General features: G+C 43.0%; 1 protein-coding gene across 3 annotated transcripts in view; it reads left to right on the top strand.

Moving 5' to 3' along the window:
- Nucleotides 1–25494, top strand: part of LOC112573393 (neuronal calcium sensor 2-like) — a 100316-nt gene that overhangs the window by 44983 nt on the left and 29839 nt on the right. Inside the window, exons 1-2 of one of the 3 annotated variants that reach the window (XM_025253710.1) lie at nucleotides 9124–9270; nucleotides 24607–24677. The gene's annotated coding sequence lies outside the window, so the exon portion shown is untranslated. Of the gene's footprint in view, nucleotides 1–9123; nucleotides 9271–22498; nucleotides 22679–24606; nucleotides 24678–25494 lie in introns of those variants that run through there. The other 2 variants (XM_025253709.1, XM_025253711.1) reach the window with 2 other exon arrangements.

Here is a 25494-nt window from a genome sequence, read left to right as displayed (position 1 = left end):
CTGCGCCTGCGCCCAATGGAGGGCAGCAGACGACCACTAGTAAATCAGGCTTGCATCTGATTGCTGATGGTCTCCATGACGATTACTTTTTGTGGTTCTTTGTGCAGACAGACGAGACAAGATCAGTCACTCGTCTTTCCAGTCCAGAAACAGTAGTCTACTCCTCAATGATCATTTGCAAACCCTCCCGACCGTTTGCCCGACAAGTCTGAAACCTTTCGCTCACAATTTTGTTTTTTTTGCAGCTGTCCTATCATTTCGCAATTGTTTCAATCTCCTTCTACCGTACTTTCCAGCCTGAGTTTCTTTCACATTAATTCTGGGACATTTGCGTGTCCACGGATTTAATACGAGACAGAAATCAGCGCCAAACTATCCATGCTGCAAGTGGGAGGGTGATCGATCATTGGGAAAAAAACTCACTGCTCTGCAAACTTTCATCAGAAAATCTGACCCTGGGGAAGGGAAGCAATTAGTGCCTAACTAAGTACAGGGTAGGTAATTTAGTTTAAGAGTGGGAGGATAAAGGAGAATGCCAGAGGAGCTAGAGGGAGGAGGAATAGCAGTACTTTTACTTGAATAACTTTACAAACCTTGATTCACCTTGGAAACGGAATTATTCCAGTCTTGGGAAAAAACCTTTGCAAGATAATAATTCTTCTTTGTTCATTTAAATAAACATGTAAGCAATAATAAACAAGTAAATAACTATTTATCGTAAAGCTGAGTATGTATAATTGGCTGAAATCCACACTGTTCCATCTGAGTCACTAAACTACTTTCACTTAGGAAACAAGCATTCATCCAAGATGACGATTGACTTTTATGGTTGTCCAGCTCATGATACTGGTTTCTTGGGTGAAAGACTTTGCCTATATATATAAAAACTTCAGGAAGATTTCTACGAAGTCTTTCCATTGTCATAATTATGGACTTGCCTGCATCAGATTTTGTATTTCAAAAACATTAAGGACCCCATAGTCTTCACAAGTCTAAGCTGTGGCCAAGCTCACGTTTAAAGACAGAAAATGGAAAATGCTAAGAGTGCAGATGCCAAGGTCTGGGTCTTGTTGACGATCACTTCACTGGCGTCTCACCAAATAACCGTCTGTCTGCAGCACCCCGAGGGAGCTGACCACCAAAGGCACAAACATGTCCTGTTGGCTGACTGGACTCTGGCCAAAAGTGGGGAAGTCGTATTGATAAGTCGTCAGCTTCCTCTCTCTCCTGGCTCCGCGGGCGCTGTTTGACAGTAGCAGGAAGACATCCTGACCTGCTGCCATTCCATCAAACTGTTCGTTTCTACATTCACTTCCTTCGGCGATATGAACACATCAAAATGAAAGCATGCATGCAGATAAGTCGTTACAAACAGAAGGTCAACACTTCATCGCTCACAATCTCTAAATCTTTCAAAAAGAACTTCTTCAGACATTAAAGGCTTAATCGCTCTTTCAACTCCTCCCTCTCTGAAATTACTGAACCTTTTCAGTCCCTTTAACTGCTTAATTGCTAAAAAAACCATAATATCCTCATCTCCAACAAGTATTATTAATGGTAATTTAATGACATTTGTGGAGATATAATTTTTTAGCAATTATTTTCAAATTAAATACATTTCTATGGAATCGTGGGTGTAAACAAGGTCAGAGCTGGAACTCTAATCAATCTGAAGTTTCTAATAAGACAAAAGACTTCCACTGAATGAATTTTCGAACGGTTACTCACAGGTTTGGACAAAGAAGACAACCTGTAAAGAAGAAGTTACAATAGTTTTGCTTTGTGTCTCATCTCAATTGGGGTAGAGCTGTTTATAAGACGTTAAAATATTCCCTCTTTTAGCCCTAAAATAGTTTTTTTTTCTTTATTTTACTGAAGTCAAGGACTGTTCCTTCAATGTATTTTCCTCTAAATTGGGGAAATCCTTTCCGAAAATCAGAGTGTCCCAAATCTTAACCTTTAACTATTCCCTTCTGATGTTTTCTTGAAATCCAGGACTGTTCCCTTTTCTTTCAAGATAAAATTATAAAATATTCCATCCTTCATTTCCTGAAAGTACAAAACTATCCTTCGTGCCAAAGTGCAATACAGGCAATTTCTCTTTTGTCATTTCTGGCGCAAGAAAGAAAGGATTACAATGACTTTGAGTATTTTTCACAAACAGCTTTCTGCAACCCAAGACATTTCTAAGAGTACTCCCCCCTAATTCTCCCTCCCCAGTTTATTTTGGGCACAAACTCACCCCACTTCCGGACAGTTGCTAGTGGACAGTAACAAATGATCGTCTGCTCTTAGCATGAATACGAGATGGCTGATGGGATGGAGAGATGAGGGTCTGGGAAATAACTTATTTCGTGTTTGATTTGCAGTGAAGTGTTAAAGTTATTTGTTGTGAACTTCTGAGTTCTTCATGGCTGCAAGTGGTCTCAGCTTAGAAGACAGACCCGTCATTTTTATTTTCGTGTTTAGAAAAAAACGAAAAGAGTGGCCAGACATGCGCAATTGCAATCTAACCCTGTGATAAATGTTGTTCCAGTGAAACGACTGACCTCCCCCCCTCTCTTCAGTGGAGCCTGGCTTATCCCCCTTACACTCCCTGGGAACTTCAACATTGATTGGCATGGCGGTTGTAACGGGCTTCCTGAGTGTTCAATCCTGCAAATGTAACTCCCTTATTCATAATTAACTCCACTCCCTCCACAGTGATAAAAATTCTTCTTATATTGGAATTAGCGGTCATTAAACGGCTGATTTTTTTCTGACGCACATGCGATGGGAGGATATCCGAAGCGGAAAGACAGATTGACAAACTGTTCGTCCACGTGGCTCTGTTTCAACTTTGATGCATCACTGCGTGACCACTCGAAGGCCTGTGGACAGACAAGAGGGCTAAAAATAGCCTGCGATGACAAGCACAGCGCCATTGCCATTACGTTTTGTGCGCTAAGCGGAAGTTCTTCAGGTCAGATAACTCTGTGGGCATTGGCGATATCGGGACATTTCAAATTGATGAGATATTTAACAAATGGTGTGTGTGTGTGTGCTTTTAAAGCCATCCACGAGCAGAAACGCTTGATTTGTGATTACAGGTGTGATTGCAGGTGTGGTTGAATGTTCGGCATGGGTGTTGTGTGGTTCCAGGTGTAGGAGGTATGCACATGTTCGAAAGTACCCTTAAGATACTGAGCTGCCGTTTGCAGGGTGGTCAGCTTCCGGCTTTTTGCAGGGTGTGCCGGAAGAGTGTCATGTGAAGTGAAAAGGTCATCCCCTAACCTTTTCAGATCGTTGGGGAACTGGGTGAGGTGTTAGAGACTTCACTTTTCTTGGGGCCAGGTGTACATGAGGGCGGTGTGCATCTCCTCTGACAGGTTGTTTATCCCAGATCGTGCATTGTCTTCATGTCTGAGAGAATGGAGTGTGGACTGACTTCCAATACTGACAGTGACGAATTCAAATTGCATGACAATGTAAACATAACCTGCCTTCCGTTTGTTGTTTCACAAATTTACTTCAAAGTCACGAAAATCTGGGCCACTGCGAATAGTTTTAGTGATGTCTGCCACAAAGAAGTAATTTCAAATTCCTCTTTGTCCTTTCATGCGGGTTGGTTACCTGTCAGGTCTTGTTTATTCCAGACGAGTCAATGGCGGTCAATGCCGATGTAGTGTTTGCAAAGATGTTGACGCCGCAACTTGTCGGCCACAAATGTCTTCGTCTGTCGTTTTATTAACTCCCAGAGGCGTTGACCTTTCAGCCTCTCAGAAATCTCCTCCCACTGTAAGCTGTGTCGATATTTCTTAAGCCAATCTTCCACTTCCGTGTACTTTAGATATATAAAAAAAAACTGTATACAAGAATAAATTCATCCCTTCTTCCTGCTTATGCTGTGTGAACGCCTGTTTGTCTGGGACAGGCATCTGTCGTCCCTTCTCTGCATGTCTTCTGTGACAGAGAAGTACGAACAGATGTATCGGAGAGAGAAATTGATGCACGTGTATCTCTGACAGACTAGCATCTGTATCAGACATCTTGACAGGAATCCAAGTCTGCGTCCCTTGGCGAACAGATACACAGTGGAACTCAAGTGCACCAGAACTTAAATACATTTTTAAAAGTTTAGTAGCACTTATACACGCCCTCCATGTCCTCCCACCTCACCTTGCGACTGCAGGAAACGCAAACATGGGGTGTACAGATATAAAATGTACTCAAGATAAGCGTTTCCTAAAACCGTTTAAGGACAAATTGCAAAATAAATCTGTTTTAATACATTCAGGGGGAAGCACTCTCGCAGCGCGAGCGGTCAGCTGTAGAGTTAACTCTCCTGAATGCTAGAACCATAGACTGAATTCGATGTCAGTAAGTTCACGTCCCTGGCCAGAAGGGAAAACCTGATATTCATAGATTATTTGCTGCAGGTTGTCGACATTCGCTCACCTACACTGTAGGTCTTGCACTAACAAATGTTTGCCATTGCATCGCTGCACAGCGCGTGCCGACGCCTGCACGTGAGACACGCACGAGGGACGTGCTGGGAGTCAGGTTACCCGCGAGCAGCCCGCTCTCCCAGCCTCTAGCCACTTGCTGGAAAAAATAGTTTAAAAGCATATACTGAGTAATGGTAAGAAAAACATACAGTGTATGTCAGACTTTAATCTCGACACCCAAACCAGTTCTTCTATCCTGCAAATGTGGGTGTGAGTGTGCACGTGTGTGTCAGTGAGTGTGAGTGTGTGGGTGTGTGATATACAATAAAAACTCCGCATTTCCTGAGAGAAAAAGCCGGTTGACTTTCAGCGGCCATCATGAACATGATCTACACAAGAAGCTTCTACCAGGCGGGAGGAGAAATGGAATCTCTCCCAGTCGCCTCCGACATTCTGTTAAAAACACGGTGGCTCGCTGGTGTAATGGTATAAACTCTTGCAGCCAGGAGAGAATTGTAGAGTTCAGATCACATTTCCGACACAAATCATTTCTCTGTGGGTGTCACACCTGCTACAAGACTAGAAAGGTTCGCCTCTCTTCTGCTTATTCAGTTGTGGGTGAATAAAAAGACGATACTAAATGTTTCAGAGATGATTGTCAAGGGATGTTATTTTACCCGGTTGTTAGTGTTGTTGTGAAAGATTTCTAGTTGTTTTATTTTTTAAAAGTAAAAGCTGTGTAGCTAATTTTACTCTCTTTCAGTTTTTAATCAAATATTTGTATGCGAGTAAGTACCACGAATAATATGAAAGATGTAGGCATGTAAAACATAACTAATAATGGTTGTAGAGCACAACTACTATTGGTTGGTGGTGTACCCTGGTTGGTTGCTGAACTTTAGCATGGTGTCAGCAGCAAAGGGTATACCAAGACGGGTGGGGACATACAACCGTGACATGTAAGAAAGTAAGTTCTACTCACATTTATTAGCAAAAATCGTGCAGAGACTGAAAAAGCGGTCGTGTAGCCATGTTGACTCATCCGTTATTTTATGGCTGCACAACTGTTATAGTATTAATGCACGTGTCCATTTGAAACATGCCATGTGCAATCTTTACAATTCACTAGAACATTCCTTCTTTAAAAACTTCATTTTCTATTAAAATATTGATTTTACAACGCAGTCGAGAACTAAAACTTGAGAAGACAGTTGGCAGAGCTGGCATTTCCAAAGCATGTGGTTATTGTCATGTGAACGGACATGGGAGACAACTGTTTTTTCTCAAGGGAGACAAGTCTAACAGACCTTGATTTAGTAGCGCACATGCTATCATGAGGGTGAGCGCGTTTCTCTCGAGGAAAGCTCGGGACGAACAATAAAATAAATACTTTTGTGATGGAAGTTAAATACTCCTGCTCTTCTTGGACAATGACCCAACGGAAATAGCAAGACGGACAGACGGACGGACAGACAGGCAGACAGACAGGCAAAATTGTGTTTTACGACGAGGCCAGTTCCCAGCAAAGTAGCCAGCCTTGTAAACAGATGCTACAGAGAAAGACCAGTGTGCCCGAGACGAGATCTGAACCCAGGACAGCCTTCATTGCTGTGGTCCTGACGGATGTAGGACTGACTAGAAGCGAGATTAACTTTTATCTTTGCACTGAATGCACAAATTTTACTCAAATATACAATTCTCCTAAGTTCATAAGAAATTCAATTCATCCAGTTTGTTTCTTCTAGCACATTCCACTCCTAGCAACTAAGAGCTTCCACTAAAGGGACCCTCTCCAACTCTCAATAAAGCTCTTGAAGATGGATATGCTGCCATTTACTCCAGCACCACTTCATCCTAAAAAAAAATGGTTGTACTCATTTAACATCTTGTTGCCTGTGCACAGACGACCTCGTGGATGTAAAGGTTTCCAGGATTGTATTCACGATAGCTACGTGGGCGGAAGGAGACACGATGTCGGATTCAATAAGTGTTTTCAAACCTCATCGAAGGTCAAGTAGCGGGACCTTCTAGGAGCCTGAGTGCAAGATCCCTAAATCCTGTAACACATTTGTGCAAAGTAGCTGCCAGACCCAATGTCCTGTGGAACTTGGAGCTGGAGAACTTGTAGAGCTCTGATGGCTCAGTTTGAAATGTTGGCGAGTTAAAAACTCTACCTTGTGGGATTGGTGGGTGGTGGGTATTTTTTCTGAATTTTCTAGAAATAGCCCTATCTGAAGGAACGAGACAGGAAGGAATGCATGTTTGTAGACAGACAAAAAAACACGAAGACAGTCGGACATTAAAACTACAGCAGACAAACAGAGAAACAAATGTGTGCCTTAGTTCACAATAAAAGAAAATGAGTGGAAAGGAGAAACTGTCGCCCTGATATCGAATATTGAAGAAAGCACAGTGAATGGTTCATAAGCTCTAGTCATGCTATCAAGTGATCAGGTTGGAGCAGAAGTAGCCTGTTCATGCTCACTTTTAGCAAGCTACCTTGTCACAAGACCCCCTCACTTGCACTACACCCTCCCCCTGCTCTCCTCCACTTTCTTCCTCAGCTCACCTGTCAGTGTCTCCAGTAACTGTGTCGCGTGCCTGGATTCCATGCCCGGGGAGATTGTATTTCGCCTAAAAACGAAGACAAGCGTTTTATTGTCTGGTTCTCTAGAGAATACTTAGTCATACATCATTCTCTGGTGCAGTGAGACAACATTTGAAACATCAATATCTGTCCCTTACTGTGAAGCAATATTTGAAAGATATGTTGGTGTCGTGCACAGGCAGGCAAGATTTCGGACATGCATACCGAGTTTTTTGATAATCCACAAACAACTGGATACAGCCAGCAAATCATCTGAGAGTTCAGCCATGGCCATGCCACTGTCTTTAATGATGGTAACTGAAGACATGGTAAAGTTACCACCATGGTTGACCAGTACCTGTCAGCTTTATCTGGAGTAAAGCACAGTAGGAAGAAAACTTTTACATTTCTGATATTCGTCGACTTCCATAACTTCAACTCCAGTTTCGTCCCTTTGATTTCGCAAAATTCTCTAAGTAACTTTTAATTTTACGAATCACTTTTCCTGCAAAACAAAAATGTCTATACCTCTGTGCATTTCCATTTTCTTGTTTATTATTTTGTCACTTTTTATTTCTTTTAAGTAATTCTTCTTTCATTTTGTTTATTTCTTCTTTTCGCTTCCATCAACAATCAACGAAGACGAAAACTATTACCACTACAAACAAACCGGAAATATCCCTATTCCAGCAGAAAGGTTCCACCTTTCCTACCATAAAAACGTGGGGATGAAAAGATGTTCAGGAAAAAGATGTTAGATGATAGCGATGAAAGGAACAATTAGAGGCGCGAGGACTGTGCGGAAAAGACTTTCACAAGTTATTATGTGGAGGAAAGAAACTTTCAGCATGCCAGCCGCTTACCTCCTGCCTGAGAGTTTCCTCGCCGCAATCATTGCTCACTCCTTTCCATAAAATGTTTCATCCTCTGATTTTTCAACAACTGGTTACTGCTCTTGAAATCGTGGAGTCACTTCCCTTGAGAGCCCGTTGCAGGGGTAGACTGGGTGGGTAGGTGCATGGCACCTCGCTGGGTGTAGTGCAGTGGGTGCACCTGGCCCCCTGGTGTGCACGCCTACAACTGATAACACCATCGTCGTGGGGACACCTTAATGTGTGCTCAGTCTTTGATACTTGAGATTGTTCTTCCTTCTCCCGTCACTTGACGGGTATCGCGCTACCCTGATAAAGACATGATAGGGTGCGATGTTCGTAATCGAGCAAAATGTTAGAAAACTCTTTTCACAGAAACGATCTTGACGCTCGATCAGTTTTTTTTTTCCCCTTTTCCTCTTCAGTCATCTCATTCTGTGTTCTGTCTTTGTTTTCCATAAAAATTCTGGTAGCTTTAACTGATATTAGAGACAGAAATTTTATTTGTCTGAAGCTTTAGAGTTCAGGTGAGGGTGGGGATGGAAAGAGCTCGTCAGACCTCGATTTGTGTACAAACATAATAAGCACATGTCCTCCATCACCCGAAGTCTAACACAGTACTTACCTGAACTCTAATATACAAGACTTACCTGCACTCTAGCACAGACACGCTGCATACACCGAATGTTTCATTTAATATAAACTGTGAAAAACAAATAAACAAACCCCCACAGCAAAAGAGCCACAAACATTTCGAATAAACAGCAAACAAATGAGGACCTATCAAAAGAATGAAAGACTTGTTAAAAAAAAAAAGACCTGACACCTTAGCCAGGTGAATGAGACTGGTCACAGTTGCCACTTTTAAAGCCCGTGGGTGTGACCCCGGATACTCAGTCGACCCTAACGGTCATGTGAGTTAATACAAACTGACATTTCACCGGCTCCTCCCCCGCCACACTTCCACCCATCCCCCACCTACTCCCCCCCCAAGGCTTTTTTTTTTATCTTTCATCGTGTATATTAAGTTTCTTCGTGAAAATATTCCAGGGGTCGCTGTCTGACCTGAAGTAATGTGATGAGGCCAGCTTTGTCGAGGGGTTCGTGTTGATGGCTTCATAAAAGTCTGGTGTTGCTTCACCACGCAATTGTCGGCCGTTTCTTTTGTGAATTTGTTCACTTCCTCCAACTTCTATCCTTGTCCACTTGTGATAAGAGTGATAGGATTCTGTCACTGGCGACAACACTATCGGGATATTTCGAGGCTGTCTCAACCCTGTGCTACATCATTGTGCTACTTCTCCAAATTCTCTTCATCGAACTGGACTTCGACTTTACTGGTGGACGATTCGACAGTTGGAATCATCTGCTTTGAACAAGTCAGGTAGGATGGCTGAAGATTTTCTTTATTTCTTTTTTACTCGGTATTTTTTGCTAGACATTCCGGAGGCGTGTTTGTGTTTTATTTCTCCGAGTTCGAGGTTGACGGTTGTCTGTCCACCAGACTAGCCATGCCGGGAACATTCTGGACCTTAAAGAGATTAGTAATGTCAATGAAAATACACAGGTACGAACGAAATTAGTTTGAAAACATGAAAAAGCGGAGAAAAAGGACACGGTAACACGGTGACATTTGACCTTAGCTGTTGTAGCAAGACCTTACCAAGGGTCAGCTGAGACAGGGTACATCTTATTGTCTCTAACTCCACTGTGATCCACTCAGAATGAGAAAGAGAAAAATTCTCGTGGGGGGGAGATCGAAAAGTGTAGATAACTGACAACAATCTACCACGATTTGGGGGTTATTTTCTTCATTTATTTCCTTTTTTGAAGTGTAAGGGGGTGGGAGCTGATGAAGGAAGGAAAGCAGTCAGGCGAAAAAACTCTAGAAGTGAGGTCCCAGACAAGTCAATCTCCTTTCATCCATGCTATCGCTCCACCCCGTGAACCCCCATGACCTTTGACCTAGCAAACTTTTTTTTGGCCCGCAGCACTGTCTCTCGAGCTGAAGACATTTGTGATGATTGATGGCAGGCTGGAGAAATTGTTTGTAATTTAACCTTTGTATTTTACTTGTTTGGTCGGGTGTGTGGATCCCCCACTCATCCCCATCCCTCTCCCAGAACACATCTGTAAGCACTGGCGGCAATGTTTACTCTCCCCTCGTCGGCGAGCGTGAACACGGCTTCTGATTGGACAGACGTGGAATATTTTGATTGACAGTGGCTGGGTGTGCGGACATGGCTTGATGACTACGATGTAGCAATCCGTCATCCGTGAGATACTCGGGTGATGTCATGGGTACTGCAATGCTTTGATATATGTGTATACTTGTGGTGAGGAAGACATGTTGGTGTTGGTATTCGGTTCAAACGGCCTAACAGAAAATGACACAAAATGACTGAAGTTTATACATGTGATAACAATGCACTTGACCAAGAATTTGATACTGATATCTGTGTGTGTGTTTTTGCGTGTGTGTGTGTGTGTGAGGAGAAAGAGAGCAAAAAAGTGTTGTAAGATGATCGAATCTCCAATCAAGAATATTTAAATTTGTATTCGGTGAACAGGAAGCGAATTTTTGAGAAAAAATTCGTCTAAACAGTTTAAGTAATATTTATTTCGGACAATGTGACTCATGGCCAGATCAAGGGCAGTAACCGGCGAGCCATGCAAGCCTGTAACAAACGTGATTATTGACCTTGTTGCAGCTCCTACACCAGTGAGTTTCCACTCAGTTAACTGAGACTTGCTCATGTGTAACAACACTGAGTATTCCTGTGTATCACAAAAATCTCGTCCACTAACATATTATATTTTATTAAAGTATGCGACTGGTTTTTTTCACTTGCCATCGCTAATCAAATAAGATGCCATCTTCATGTCTTTTGTCCTTGTTTTGTGGGTTTATTTTTTTACCAAATTAAATCGTGTCCAATTTATACATCAATCACTTGTTCAGAACCATTTTATGGTAAAAAAAAATCATTTAAGAAAATGTCAGTTTTTGTAGGTAGTAGAGGATATGTTTAATGCTCTCCCCTTCTTGACGATTTTCACATGATTGTATAATCATTTTACCCCCTATCAGGCAGTACCTAGAGTGAATGTGCTTAATTCAGGGAACTAAACATGTTTGACATGAGAAAGTAATCCTACAAACTTTGCTCGTGAAGGGAGAAATTATAGGCTACTGTTTATTCACAGTTGTCGCAGTAACCAAGAGGGTCAATAGTTCGTCAAAGTTTCTGATGACAATGCACTGCTCTTTCTTCTTATCGGGCCAGTAGATACCCGGGGTGTAGCTTTGGACGAATTTATTGCCTGCTCTATACTTAGAAAGGGGAATGGATACAAGAAGCATGTGGCAATATATTCTCAGAAGCTGCCGTCTACTTCCCAAATGAATGAATCATCTTCGACAAACCACATCGCCACCCTTGTGGGATGCCAGGAGCTCCTTATCGCAACAGGCAGAATCACAAGTCTTTGGATCGCCCTGCACTGCATTCTGGGATCGCTTCTTTTAGTATCTTCAAGAGGGTCGACATCGAGGTAGAGGAAGAACTGGGTGGTAAAAGTGAAGGAGCGGACTGGTCGTTCTATTCAGGACTTGCTCCCCAAGTGGCGACTTTTGTTAGTCATTGTATCCATCCACTTGCTGCCGCCCCTCCCACAACAAACCGGTCTGGTGGAACTTCAAAACAAAATTCGTCCGTTTGCACCAGTCAAGGACGAATGAATGAATGACCCACATACAACTCTTTTCACTATAAACTTCTTTGTAAAACAATTTACAGTCCACTAGGGATGCTCTTGGCGGTGTGTAGGTCCATGCTTAAATCTTAACATTTAATTTTTTTAGTTTGTGCATCGTTTTTATTAACCTCTTTTAATCTTGAGAGTAGCAGTTCATATCCTGAACAGTGGTGTCACGCATAGCTTAACTCCCGCTTGTTGAACTGCCGACCGTTTCATAATGGCGACTCTTAGCGGAACTTTATTGCCTCGTCGCTGCGTGAATTGCTTTCCCTTGTTTCGCTTTTCTTTCGTATTTTGCCGCCTGGGGGACTAACTCGTGAACAGAAGAAGTTTCCTGGATGAAATACTTGCACGAAAAAGTCATCAATCAGCACTTTTTCCACTCTCCCGAGGCACCCGGGATCGATGGGCAACGGGAGGGAGATTGGTTTATGGGACAGCCCCAACCATTACTATACAAGCGCATGAAATGGCCCCTGAGTTGAGGAAGGAGTGTAAGAATATTGCGATACCCATCTATACGTCGTCTGTGGCTCCACGCCGAAAATTTGCATAATGATGCTTTATCAGTTTTGCCCATGGAGTGGCCTTTTTAGAAGGTCGCGTGCTATTTTGGCGCTCGGGCGCACTGTCGAGTCATGAACGAATTAAGGTTAGACAATTGCTAGTCAATGGCGGGCCTAATAGCAGGGCCAGGTTCGCTTGCGTGAGTCTTCGATTAGGGAAGGAGGCAAAAAGAGAGTGAGAAAGAGGGAGAACCGATAGAAATAAAAAAGAGAAGATAACGAAACACGAGAACAAAGTTAAAATAAAGTTTTGGAAATTAAGAGTAAGTCTTTGTTACATACTTCAGGTTATAACGGACTCGGTGAAAAGCCGATGGCTGGATCTTGATTACCCGACTGTGGCGGGGTGATTTAGGGGGGCAAATATAAGATATCGATTGATAACGCGATCAAGAGACTAAACTCAGAGTGCATGGATGGCTGGGTAATGAAAATGCAGCCTAATTGCGGGCAAACAGATGATTATGAGGCGGGGCTGCCTGCAGCTGTGGAATGGCGAAAGTAACCGTGGAACCTGTTCCGCAAGTGCCCGTATGTCCTTTGACTGGATCCGGGCACCAGGATCGCCAGAAGGGAGTCGACTCGCGGAGGATGTAAGCTGGATGGGTGATGGGGTGAGGGTGTGTGGAGGGCAAGACCAGGGTGTCTGGAACAGCACAGACTGTCGGAGACGGACAGAAGGGAGGGCTGGCGGCATGTACAAAGCAGGACAAGTCGCTTTCCATCAGCTGTCCAATTTTTTTCCGACCCTGAAATTGCAGACTTTGGCGACGTCTGGCTGGATTGCCTCGGTCATGTGCACCAGGCCCAGTAAATCAAAACAGACAGTTGTGTGGTGCCACCACAACAACTGGAGATGAAAACCGCGCCTTGCTGAAACAACTCTGTAACCATGAGTCATCGTGTGGTAGGGGGCATAATGACAACATTCAGTCCTTTATACCCTTAAAAGTTTAATAATATCAACACCTTCAGTCTGGCAAAAAAGATCTTCCTTTGTTCATTTATCGAAGAATTTTTTAAGCCCATGCTTCCACGGTCTACATGTTTTTGTTTTGTTTTGTTTTTTAATATTCCGGGTATTCTTCAGCGACCTAATCATCCGAGAGTCATTTCTTCTCTCGTCACTTCCCCACTTGCTTTCGTTTTTCTTCAGCTTTTTATTTCTATATGTAATTTTACCTTCAGGTTGCGATTTCCGTATCAAGTTAGACAGTTCAGTCACGAACTCATTAAACAAGGTAGTGCACGCAGATTCATACAACACTGACACTAGCAACGGTGTGTGACGATCTACCCGTTCCAAACAAGTTGATGTCTTAAATAAAAGTAACGAAATACGTTTGGTTGTGATGTTGATGGATGTTGCTGTTCTGTATACATATCTATTATTACATGGCTGCTCGTTCTCGACTGTATTTCTTCACTGCTGTTAGTTGACAGTCATTATACGATATAAAACTACACTAAAGTTTTTACTGTATCATATCACGAAATGTAAAAGGCGATGAGATGTTGAATAATACTCTCCCCTCAGGGCCATTTTTATTTTAAAGTCGTGCCCGTCTCGTTTACTTTCTTGCATTACCTTCCCCAAGACTCTAAAGAGTCAGGTATCCATTCAAAATGTAGGTACGGGTATATCATCGGCTTCAGACACTGGTTATCTAACCTCTTAGTTATTGCTCTTTCTCAGTTATTTCAGTAGGTAGGCCGTTTTACGACAGCAGGTCGGAATTTCTTCACTGTTGAACCTAAACCCACAGAAAGTGTGTAGAGAGGCAATGACTTTATGGGCAGCTGAATAAATGTATGATTTTATAAATCATGAATTTAAAGTGGTCAAGAGCGATCGAGGGCACTGAGTCATAGAAAGCGGTTCAATGGATCGTAAAAATGTCATGTTTCCCATAATTTCTACTAAACATAGCGCATGCAGCACCTGGAGGGCGAGGGGGGAGGGTAATGTGGCCACAGACTATTCTAGCCTCTTTGTGATCTGTGATCCTAAACTTTCAAGAAATAAGCTACTGCAACCATTCTTCCTTTTTCCCATACTTTTTCTGATGTCTTTTTGCTGTAGGAATGAAGTTTTGTGTGTTGTCGCTGCTCATGGCGAGGGCTAGTTGTGAAAACCACACTTCCAGCTCTCCCTCTCACCCTCGTAAATAACAGAAATGTCAGAACCATTGCCTCTCTATTTTTATAACTCTGGTTGGTTCCTTGTTTATTGACTTTCCAAGAGCTCTCAATGTTTTGCAATATAATGATCTCAAGGAGCGAAATGGTTTGGTTGAAGCAAGTCTCGTAGGCAAGTCTCGTAAGTTCTCGTGACGGTGGATGCGATTCTGATGTTTTGTTTCTTGGTGTTGTCAGGTGGAACTCATCTTGTTGTTTACTTTCCCTGAGAAATCAGAGAGTGGTATGTGTTGAGGAGTGTGTGCGTGTGTGTAATTCCTGTATATTTTGTCATGATTTCTCACCCATTATACAAATGGAATACATCCTGGCTATACATCCTATACTAATACTATAAATAGTGTTCCGATTGACCCTTACACTGATCTGTCTGTCTGTCTGTCTGTCTGTCTGCAGGAAAAAAATCACAGAAGATTTCATAACTTGCACGTGACATAAAGACCATCTTCACCCTGATGTGGTTTATGTAAATTTTTCCGCCAGCCGTCTGGCAGTCTATGGGAAATGTTTGATTGTTATTTCTGTAAACAACGCATTTTTCCATCGGTTTTTAGACTTTCAAGTCCATGTTTCTGGGCCACGACAATGTTCAAACTAACAGGATTTTTGCTGCAGCGCTTTTGTTATTGATTCTTCTTGTTGCTTTAGTTTCTTTCCTGCTTCCCAAGATTTCTGCCTTTCTCCTTCCTTACCTCTGATTGTTTGTATTATCCTCTCACACGTTAGTCCATCCCTGTCTTTCCGGGAAGCAAAAGATAATTATTTCTAGAAGCATCAAACTGTAGAACTAACACGATAAAGAGAGGACACTGTCTTGCTATTCAAACGGATTATGGCTCGTCCTCCATGGCACCTCGTCACTGATGGGGAGGAATGGATGAGAGAAGGTGGATGGTGGAGAAATGTGTCTGTACCACCAGCCAGGGGGCCGGCCACACACACAGATCCTGTTCCTGACCATTTTGTCTATCTTCTATTTGTTCCTAAATTACACATGAACATATTTGATCACTTCATCATTTACAAAGTATTCTCAAATATCTGGAAGGAACATAAATAACCACAGACTAAAGATAAGTCTGAAGGGTTAGAAATAACAGAGGATTAAATATCAGTCGAGAATACTTTAACCATCTAAATATACAATTTCAGTTTAGTGTTTCAGATTTGTAGTATCATGTAAAGTCGGATGGATGCACTTTATGGTCTACAGTTCTCTCCAAGATTAGCTCCCTTTGGAAAAATTAAACCATAGCTCGGTGCAGAAAGAGCGAAGCCCAGTACAAAATGTTTATATTTATGTGTTTTTATGGGAGTTGCAACTAATATAAATCAAGGACATGCACTTCTAAACTTTCTATTTTTCTACATATTGGGAAAGGGATTGAAAAATTCTGTAACAATATTTGTATGACAAAACATCGGCATCATTTCTAACAGAAGTAGTTATTCAATCTCCGTTTGAGAACTTAAACAAAAAGTTCTTGATCTCTGATATTACTACTAAACATGTGAAAAAAAAATGAAGGCATCGGAGAAAGAAATCACAGATAGAACTCTTAGTCATTAATGTTTATTCTGGATACCTAGCAGCAAGTGGTGAGCTGTATAGGATCATCTACAGACATGCAAGAGGTGTGGACACCACTCATGTCCAACATGCACATCAAGAGATCATCTGGCTCTTCTTCAAGATTTCCTCAAACTGGCATTTAGGTTCGTGATAGGAATCACAGGACCTGCTTATCGAACTCGAAGCTTAGAAGATCCGTAGACAGCTTCAAATATTTATTGGTACCCTGCGATTCCCTGTTGGTCTGGCGCTGTATTGATGGGTGGGTCGGCTTCCACCGAGTGCCGGGTGTTAGGGAAAGGGTGGATGGTGGGCAAGGCAGTCACACCCAGTAGGACCGACTCACAACCCACCAGAGACAGACTGACAGACACACGGATAGCAAGAGGAGGGGGTAGAGGGACAAATCTGTCGAAAGCCGCAGATGGGAGATGAAAACGAAGCAGGAAATGAATTTACTGATCGTTAGCTCAGAAGCTCTCGCATTTCGAAGACTTTGCCACTGGCCTTGCGAAAATATCCCTAGACAAACAGAAGACGGCTAGAATCACGAATTGGCGATAGGGGCGATCACTCGATCAAATAAGCCTACGGAGAGGTGCTGGGTGACATTAAAAAAAAAAGTTCTCCCCATTGCTTTCCTCTTCCCCTCCCTCTCTCTCCTCCTCCCATATCCTTATCTCACTCCTCTCCCCTTCCCGTGAGTCCTAACTCACAAAACGCAGGAGAAAAGAACATTTCAGGCTGTGCATAGTGTGATGAGCTCTAAAAACCATTCATAAATGTTAGAAAACGGCTCATTATCTTTACTGACATTAATTTGAGCAGTATATATATAAATCTGATATTTAAGGATGGAATTTCATGTGTTTGAACCTGATGTCTTTCCCATGGGTAGTATCTGTAGTTCAATCATTTAAAATCAAAAACCTCGAACCACAGTAGGTTTCAAAAGGTGTGACGAAAAGATTTGAGGATTCAATATTGACTTTATTCTATTCAGAACTTTTCAAAACATTTTAAAGCTTTGGTGTCAGTAAGTCAGGACACCATAGAAAAAGTCTGCCCCAGCTGAAACTAACGGGAACGAATTTATGGAAAGAAAAGTAACAGAAAAGTAGCAGACAGGAGATATACTTGTGAATGTTATTTTCTTGTTGCACTCACACGAGCATGGCAGTGAGGTCAAAGGTTAATAGCTAATGCCAAATGTCACTGTCGGTATCGAAGACGAAAAGTGCATTGGAGGGGTCACTCGTTTTGGGTGAAACAGTGATGGACACGCGTGAAAAGAACGTGTTGATCGAGGTCAAGAAGAGGCACGTGACCCCCTTGTCGTACTCACGTCATTTCCGCTCTCGCCGATTCTCGTTTGGTCTCATTGTGTCCTACACCGTGCACCGTGGCAAGAGTAACTGTGTGCAGCCAATAATGAAGACCTTCAGACAAGCACTTAAAACCCTTTAACACACCCTGAGAAGTCAAGAGCCTCTCTCGGTACATATGAGGTCATCGACTGTTAGGTTCATCGCATCATATTCAATAAAAAAACTAGTTTTACAGCAGAAATGTTTGTGGGTCTGTATGTACACTTCAAGTGGACCTTTCTCGGTATACAGCCTGAGGGCTCGGGGTGGAATGTAGAATGCTTTCTCATCATACATCAGAGTTCAGAAAGTTTATGTTCATTATAATGATTTACCTTTTTCAATTCAATAATCAGTTAAAAAATACTATTCACCATCATAATTAAAACTGCAATAAAAACACTTTGTTGCCAAAAGTTTTGTTAACGATTACTGATGTGGTGTCAAACAACAAAACCCTCTGAGACTTAAAGAACACTGATTGTGACTGGATTCTTAGTGGCTGGTTGTTAGTTCCTTACTGAATCCTTACAGACTCATTACTGGCGTGTTACTGGTCCAATAGAGGACTCAGACCTTTGGAACTATGGTGGTCCTGTGACCCCTGACTGTTCTCCTTGAGCTTTCAAGGTCGTGACCCGTACCCCTCTGAGACCGCTGATGGGGGCTGCACACCGGTGTGAGAAAACAAACCAACTTGTAAACAAATTTATGGCTCGGATATTATCACAACAATGCTCAGAGGACAGTGACACCGATGTCTCTCCCATCTGTTCCCAACAGCACAACAAACCTGTCACCAAAAACAACTGTTGCACTGGTTTACCTCAGGTACACTTTCAACATTAAGTCGTTTCTCCCAGACGAACCGAATTAATAAGGAAATAAACAAAAAAACAAAATGAGAGTTGAAGTCCTTTTCAACAAAGTTTGTTCCAATAAAAGAACCTGTCAGCACATTCTGGTCTGTTTAACTTTAATGTTTTAGATTTTAATAATTCAGAATACATGATATCTTTGAACAATACGATTGTTTGAAAAGAGAAGATGAAATCCATCTTTTGCTGTGTGATTAGTTAAATAAATCTGACGGAAAGGATTTAGAATCAGGATGGATAAAAATTCAGCTATTCGTGCTCTTTTCAAAGGTTGTCTGTCTTGTCTGACAAATTGCCGCCGGCAGGTTTGTAACCACCAGTTTACAACTTTTTCTACAAAAATATTTAATATAGAAAACTCTCGTCAAACTGTCAAATTCACGCACGTGGTAAAATTTGAGATTATATAATTTTTATCTCCATTAGAAAAAGGCAGGTCACAGTTGAAGGCATCTTTTATGTCAAACTTTCTAACTTAGATATGACAGCCACGAGAAGTGAACTTGTCACATTCCACTAACATTGTTTTTCAAAGTCGAACATCTCCGGTTCGGTTCTCTGCTGGTGGATAAAAGGATAAAAGTTTCGAGCTGTGGTTAACATTGAAATATGTCCGCGGCCTGTCAGTTCATCTGAACCAGTCCATTAACTTTATCCTTCTCTCTTCATATTTTTTCTCTCCTTCTGTGAATCAAACAAAAAAGACAGACAGAAAGAAAGAAGGGTGTTCATCAAAACCTTTTCTAACGATGTCAGCGACATTAACGTGGACATAAGAGCAAGTAAGGATTAATAACTAATTAAATGGCTGCAAAATATCAAAAAAGGGAAATGACTGAACCTTGTTATCCTTCAGAAGTTCATGACAAGCTGGAGTTATTTTGATGGCTGATTGGGACAACACAGACTCATCCCCTGCCGGCGCCATAAAACTCTTCAAAGCATGGTTGCAGATGACTGTTAGCCTCAACATCAACCGTTCGTTGTCTCTAGAGGACAGGGTCCAGCTTCTAAATCGCGGGTAGATTCCTGCTGGACATCTCTGGGGCTGTAAGACATCATTTTATGGGTTTATGATTCCAGTTGTTCTGATCCGATGCCAGGTGCAGGCCTTTGATCGAGAGACGAGCTCTGACAAAAATGTCCGACTTCTCATCCTCCTTCTTTGGCGGAGGAACTTTAATTTTTTTATTTTTTAATGTAGACAACTGTTTGGCCTTTTTTTTTTTCCTCTCTTTTTTTTTTTTTTTTTTTTTGGCGACAGAAGCCATCTTTCCTTCCCAGGAGGAACCCTGTACTAAAGAGCTCGGGAGGGATTGAGATCAAGGGAGAGCACTTCCATCGCTAGAAGCAGTGAGCCGCCAGCCGCAGCATCGGTGTCAAGGGTCAAGGGCAGACAAGCAGCAGGAAATTTATGGCGCAGGGGATCAGGAGACTGTGATCGGAGCTGCTGCAGCGGAAGACAAAATTGCTTCAATGGATCTTTATCTTACTTTAACATCGACTTTTTCCCTCCCTTCTCGCGGAAGTGGATTTTTGTTAAAACAGTTTTAATTTAGACTGTGAGCGGCGGTGTCTACATCTTGTGATGCATGTCACAAACAATGCGCCATCGTGGGTTGAGCTGTCTCGGGGCTGATTTACCCCCGACACATATCGAAGCCTAAAAACCGGGCCACCCGGGAGAATATCTGTTTGTCATCTCTGTGTGGAAAGACCCTGGGTTCAGTTCTCCTCTCAGGACACTCAATGGGTGACACCGGACCAGCCGTCTGTAGGTTTTTTCTCCAGGTACTCTGATCCTCCACCCCTTTCATTATCCCTCTCTCCCAGGTGGGAGGGTTTTGCTACTAAACTAACTAACCATCCTTAGACTCAAACATCACTTTGGGAAGAGATTAAAATTATTGTATGGGTAGCTGTAGACTGAGGTGAAGACATTGTGTTTCACTAACCTGCTCAACGTGTTTGTCTGCCTTTCTCTCTCCCCCCATATTTCCCACACACTCCTAGAGCTTTGCTGTCTCTCTCTCTCCCCATGCTACCCACACACTCCTACAACTTCTCTCTCTCCTTCCTCAACACACATGCACACGCACTGCGTGTAGCTCGTGCACAGACGCGCTCTCTGCATCATTGTCTGCAGCTTGTTGCCCGACTGGTCTCTAGAGAGAGGGGGTTAGTTGGCGAAGAATGCCTCCACCCTAATTATACCTTTCAAGTTGGGAGCTCCCCCACCCACTCACTCCACTTTCACCTAACAGGCTTGTCTCCCTCCCCAATTACCCTCTCAATTCCCATTTCCCCCCCCCCCTCCGGTCCTCTCCACCCCTAGAACCACCCCGACCCTCCGCGCTCTCTACTCCTGCCTCCTACCCTCTGTTATGCTCACAGCTCGATGTCGTTTCACGAACGTTGCAGATGAATAGTATAGTTTCCAGATTAAGTATCGATCTGTCAACTGGAACCTGCGGAACCACACCTCTCGAGCATCCACCGTCCCCATCCACCCGTCCCCACAACCTCAGTCGCTTATTTACCGCCGTGTGTGACGGACGGGGGGTCACATTGGCGGCAGTTCCATGCGATAGCGAGGCTGTCCTTGCTGACCTTGACAATAAGAGTGGCACGTGACCCTCGCCCAAACAGCTGGTGCCCATGAGAACCTTCGTCCTGGGAATGCGATCTGCGTTGCCATGGAAACACGCGCCGCTAGTACAGTCGGCGCTTAGACAGAAGGTCAAGGACAGACATGCGAACAGGAGCTGAGGAAACTTTCAGAAAATGATTGGCGAAGGAAGAAAAAGAAAGGAAAGAATAAATAACAAAAGAGTTTATCGCAAACGGTTAACCTTCTGTGAGCCGAGGCCTACATCCTAAAGATGATGACGTGTTTCCGGTGGGCTTTGCTTTGAGGAACAGAATAAAGTCTGCAGTGAATGGCGGGAGCGGGTTGAAGTGGGGATGCTAACGGTGTTGTAGTGGTGGTAGTAGTGACGACAGCGTAGTGGAAGCGTACAACGTGTTTGTGCAACTGTCTACCCAAGGGGTACCCGTAGAAACCCAAGAGAATCAATCGCTAATCAGACTTGGAGGACATCGTTCTGAAGCTGCCGCTGGACATCACTTGGACAGCCCCCCGAACAGCATTTGGACAGCCCCCCCCCCGGACAGCACTTAGACAGACCCCGGACAGCACTTGGACAGCCCCGGACAGCACTTGGACAGCCCCCCGGGCAGCACTTGGACAGCCCCCCGGACAGCACTTGGACAGCCCCCGGACAGCACTTGGACAGCCCCCCGGGACAGCACTTGGACAGGCCCCCCGGACAGCACTTGACAGCCCCCCCCCCGGACACTTGGACACGCAGATTATTTAGCAAGCTTGCATCTCGTTTCTTTTTTTTTTCCAGTCAGGCAGAGGAAGATGCAGTACACTTCAGGATTTACTTATTTATCAGAAAAATCGGCATGGGTTGCATCTTCACTCTCCAGCAAATAAACATTCCCTTTACCTATCGCTATCTTCACCTCTGGCAATCAGAATGCAAAGGAAGCAATTTCTATCACATTCACGCCCTTTCGTTTCGAGGAAAATGTATTTTGAACTTGAGCTTATCAGCAATTAGCGGTTAATTAACAGAACTGACGGTTGAAATGAAGATAAAATTACAGAGAAAAAACGGATATACGCTGAAGTAAGAAACTTGCTCTTTGATCTCTCTACAACGACCGCTTCAACCCAAGAGGCAGTAACGACTTTTCATACAAACACGTTGTGTATGTGTGTGTGTCTGTGTGTTGGTGTGGGAGAGGTTATATGTGTGTGTGTACATGCGTGTGTTTTTGTGTGTACTCCTGCTCTAATAACTATGTAACAAAAACACGCAGAGATCGACCCGATACCCCGAGTATTTCAAGCCCCCTCTGCACGGGATGCGCGAGACTTGAGACTCTGGGTGATGCACGTGCAGACACGCAGCCGCACACCCCGTGACACACTACGTCAGAGGCACGTGACTGGTGCAGGCGGAGCCACCGTTGACTGAGGCTGATGGCGGTTGCTGCAGATGTCAACAGACGATTGCTGAGCAAATAAACGCTCGTCTTCGCACTGCGCATGCGTCGCCAAGTCCTGTCGTCGCTAAGTTAAAATGTCTCGCGGAGTACAATTTACTTACGAGTGGGTAAACCTCCATCAGGTTCAGTTAACTCATGGTCAAACCCTCCAGTCACGTCGGCATTATAGTGGATTACAGTCTGGGGATAAAATTGGAATTGAAGTATAGTTTGGTTGTTTTGACTTCTTCCAGTCCTGGTGTCAACAAAAACACAGTTCACCCAGGGGTGGTTATCACTGAGAAAAAACCCACCACCACCACCATCATCACCACCACCACCCAGTGCTCCGCTTGTCCCCTGCCACATAAATCTTCGTTGAGAACCAGTAAGTACAACCATCAGTATTAGCAGTTCCCAGCATGCACTTGTGAGAAACATATCTGCACTCACAATTCCGGATTATTTACTGAAGATTCGACAGCTGCATGACAATGGATGCTTTCTTGTGAGCCACCCAGACTCGACTACAGCAGTTAATAAAATGTAGGCTTTACTTATTTATGACTCTCAACAAAAACTTGTCTGAGGAGTAAATGCCGGTTGCGAACTCCGCGATTTACATTTGTGGTCTGGTGAAAGGCGAACCGTTGGAAACAAAGACTTGTTTGTTCAAGTTTGCACCGTCGGGACGTGGAAGCCCTCGGGACAGTGTTTCTGTGGAGTTCTCTTCCAAGCTGGAGGTCTTGCTGACCGTGCTTCCTTCCTGTAGGCGGGTGTAGCAGACGGTCAGGATGTGTGCAGGTCTTGTACACGTGTACTGTAGAAATACCTTCCTCCTCGCCTGCCTTTACTGTTACAGCAACTGCAAGTTTACAGTTCATTTAAAGTAGGGAGTTTATAAAACTTATTTTCTTCGCCTTAGATATGAAAATATTATTCCTATCTCTCCATCTGCTACATACATGTACACCGTACTGCAAGTGTACCACTACACAATATTTAAATAGAATTATCATATTTACCTGTATGAGGGTATTGCATGTCGAGGTGTCTATTCCATCGAGTGTAGGTTTTCTGAAAGTTTATAGAAAGATTTACTGTCCAGAGAGAGAGATGGATGGGAAAAAGGATTCGGTGGTAGTTTATGGCTCACTCTTCTTTCATTTCTAACATTCTGCAACTTTATAGTTCAGTCCTGTTTTATTTGTTTGTCTTAGAATCATGGCTGTGTCTGTAACATGATTGCAACATTGTTATGTTTTTAAGAAAATTACTGACATCCTTTTTACGATGTTAGAAAACTTTAAGGATAACAGAGGATAATATGCTTCTGTTTCTTTACTTTTATCTTAAAACAAGTTTTTGTTCAATGATGCTTACATAGTAAATGTTACTCGTACATTGAGTTACAGTGTAGGACTAGGTGTTTGTCACTCCGTCCTCTAATCACATGTTTACAATAAGAGGTTGGGATGTGAATGCTTGTAGATGCCACTCATTTCCTGGAATAAGATATTTGTCTGGTGGCCTCTGATTGCCTCACCACCAGGCGTTGCATGTGCAGCTAAGGCATGAGAGCAAGAGGTGAGGCGGTGAGGTCCCGGATGTACTGACGGATGTTATTTCTGGCGGCAACGAGGGTGGAGTGCGCTCAGACTTCGTTATACAAGCAAATTATGGGCGCCTGTGTAGATAAATGCATACCTACATAGAGCAATGTATATACATATCAATATATTTACACAGAGGAAGTGGATCTAGCTGTTGAATTGTAGTTCATGCCCGAAAAGAGTGGAGAAGGGAGGGAAGGGCAGGTAAGAGATGTAAAAGTTGGACCCGCAAGTAGTCCTGTCGTGAAAAACTCACAAACAACCAAAAGGTTACAGGATGAAATTTACATTTTGAACATGAATACATAATGTAAACACACACACACTAGTTACATTTTCATTAATGAAAGGTTAAAGAAATTTCCTAGGAAAAGAGCAGGACTCAGTACTGGGATACCTATCTTACCTGCCGGACCTAAGTTAACCGATGCGAAACATCTAAACTATCTCCATCATCCGTTTCATAAAAGGCAGTTCATTAACGACCACTCCACGACCCACCCCCTTCTGTTCAATGGGATCGCACCCGATGAACTCCATTCAAGCATCTGAACAATGTTAGTTGTCCCCTGCCACACTCAGTAACACGAATAGTCTACATGACATACTCAACACCAGGTCCCTATAGATGCTCAATGGTGCAAACAGTGGCAATACTGACAGGAGGCTGAACGGTGATTACTCTTCCTTCTTCTGTTCACAGGAAGGAGCAGGGGTCAAAGGTTACGTTACACTGCGGCGGCTGAGAGCCTGGATAGTGCCCGACATCGCCAGGTAAGTAATCAACATTTCTTGCGATATGGTTGTCTTGGTCATTTATACGGGCTTCGATATTGTGTAATACATTATTTTATAAGCAAATCTTGTCTAACGGAGCTTATGACCAGAAGGGAATGCATTAAAAACAATTAAATTCATCCCAAAAATACCCTAATTCACACAGGAATAATTTTATTTGTGTGAACATTTGTGAGTAAACTAGTTGTCTATTTCCCCTGGCACAACAACAACAACAACAGTAGCAACAACAACAACAACTGTCGCCATACACGCACTGTGTGGAGGACAACGAGTGCACTCCTCCACCCAACTCATGCGTGACATCAGTCATCTGTCTCCCGCTTGGGATGACAGTCCTTCCTTCTGTCCTCTCTGCACTGAGCTGAGCCCAGTTATTTGAGAACAAACATTCTTAAAGAATTTTAATATCGAGACCAAACACCTCTACTAGGTGTCGTCTATATTCTCACCCCTGGAAAAAAAAGTTGTGGTCTTGAAAGACGATATATGAGATTATTTTTTTGCTTGTTTCATCATTAAATTCAGCAATAAATAAATAAAAGAAGAAGAAAAAACTAGAACCCAATAACGGCTGAGCAGTAGCAAATCCGAGACCAAGAAAGCGGAATAAATAACAACAACAAAAAAATTAAACTAAAAATAAAAAACTTAATATTTGTACAAAACCTTTTTGCGGTGCACTTTTTTTTCCTCCAATTCTGAAGATCGATGAATTACGGTTAACAAGCTTCGAACGTTTTGTCTGGACGTTAAGTCTTGGCTTCCCTGGAAGCGGTTGGGTGGGGTACAT

The sequence above is a fragment of the Pomacea canaliculata genome, linkage group LG10 (assembly GCF_003073045.1).
Source record: "Pomacea canaliculata isolate SZHN2017 linkage group LG10, ASM307304v1, whole genome shotgun sequence".
In the NCBI taxonomy this organism is placed as follows: Eukaryota; Metazoa; Mollusca; class Gastropoda; order Architaenioglossa; family Ampullariidae; genus Pomacea; species Pomacea canaliculata.
The sequence above is the reverse complement of the archived record's forward strand: the minus strand, read 5'-3'. Positions and strand labels throughout refer to the sequence as shown.